The 1,790-nt window shown below is 38.9% G+C and overlaps 1 protein-coding gene across 1 annotated transcript in view; it reads right to left on the bottom strand.

The window, feature by feature from the left end:
- Window positions 1-1,790, bottom strand: part of LOC101845569 (heparan-sulfate 6-O-sulfotransferase 2) — a 15,671-nt gene that overhangs the window by 6,040 nt on the left and 7,841 nt on the right. The gene's annotated exons all lie outside the window — the stretch shown is intronic.

A 1,790-nucleotide genomic window follows, 5' to 3' on the forward strand; every position in this document is an offset into this window, starting at 1 on the left:
AATAATAATAATAATAATAATAATAATAAGGAGAATAATAAAAAGAAGAATAGATAATAATAGATAGCATTTGTATAGCGCATACCCCCGCGCAACAGCAAGCTCTATGCGCTTTACCCTATATTATTGCCACAGCTGACAATATAACACTCTGAAACATTCTCAACTTCTCGGAAAGCAAACATGCAACCAGCTGATTAAGCGCTCAAACACTGAAAAACTGAACTCTTTCGCTGTCTATAGCTTGGTACCCATTGCCACCCGGGTGAAGTGAGGAAAACTCATGTAAAGTGGCTTTCCAAAGGACATAACGTCGGCCCCCTGACAGGATTCGAACCCACGACCTTACGGTTGCGAGTCCGAGAGCCAAACCACTAGGCTACCGACGCCACACATTAAAAACAAACCCAATAACACCCGGGCCATGCCTGGCTGCCTTAAGCCACACGAGGAAGTTGCCTTTACTTCAGCATGGCCACGTATGTTTCTCCGCTGAAAATGATTCAATCAATATTTTATTTCAAGCAGGCACAAACATATTATGCAGTTTATTAATTCTTTTTGTAGTATTTTGCACCATTGCTGTTTAAAAACCTCAAATCAGCAGGATATATTGGATCGATATAACCCACAAAACCTACCCAAAAACATTAAAAGCAAAGTTGTGAAAGCTCGAAACAACAGATGCCGAAACTGACACCTTCCTCGCGTCGCAGAAGGGAGGAAAGAAATTTGATTATTGAAAAGGTTCGTTGAACTTAGGAGACGTCACATATAGGAGAGCAGACTAATTTAAGATTCAGAAAAGGACTATTCATTATAGTAACTCATAGAAATTGGCCGCAGTCAGGCAAGTGTGACCGCACTTTGGTCTGTCTACGTTATCCCTGTCCCCTTATTTATGTATGTTACTCGGTGATCATGTGATTGATGTAAAGCGCTCAGAGCATAATATACTAGTATATTATTATCACTCTCCAGTAGCGTGTCTAATATTCGGCACTAAATTAATTCCTGATTGTGTTGCCATAGCCATGAAGCGCTCACTGAATTAGAACACTCAGCAGTTGATCTTCCTGTTTTAAACCTCATACTACGCAATACACATTTTTCGTAGATACAAGATAAATCAAAACATGAGTGAAAGCAAGCAACACGATTCGGGTAGTGACAGAAAATCAAACATTATCAGCAGCTCTAGAATATAAATACGTCAATGACACAATAGCCTACATGATTGCGGCTGATAATTTTACAGTCAACCACAGTTGTCTATTAATATACAATGTCGTCCTCGTCTCTCCTCCCCATAAAAATGACGTCGGTTTTATTTACTACCCTCCTAAACCGTCCCCATCCCACCCCATCACCATCTGAAACATATCAATAATGTTTCGCGATAACATTTTGATCCATACGGATTAGAAGACATTACCTTTTCACTATTTGAATGGGGGTATTGGCATTCGCGACGTATCTTCTTTATCCTCTTGAGGATTTTGAGGATTTTGAATAAAAGCGAGATAAAAAAGACGAGCAGGCTTGTCGAGCCAAAGAAAGGTAACTGGAAATCAATAAAGAAAATATCGTACGCGAGCAAAATAAGTTGCCTCAAAGTTGTAATTTTTCTTACAATAATATAATTGAGGAAAAACGTTTATGAGATTCATAACTTAAAGTTTTTAGTCCTTCCCAGCTGTTTCAGTACTGTAAGTCTCTCTGCCACAGATTAAAGAATGAGGTATTTTTAAAACGTTGAATTAAAATGTTTTGTGGGTGTGTGTCTGTGG

The sequence above is a fragment of the Aplysia californica genome, unplaced genomic scaffold, assembly GCF_000002075.1.
Source record: "Aplysia californica isolate F4 #8 unplaced genomic scaffold, AplCal3.0 scaffold00408, whole genome shotgun sequence".
In the NCBI taxonomy this organism is placed as follows: Eukaryota; Metazoa; Mollusca; class Gastropoda; order Aplysiida; family Aplysiidae; genus Aplysia; species Aplysia californica.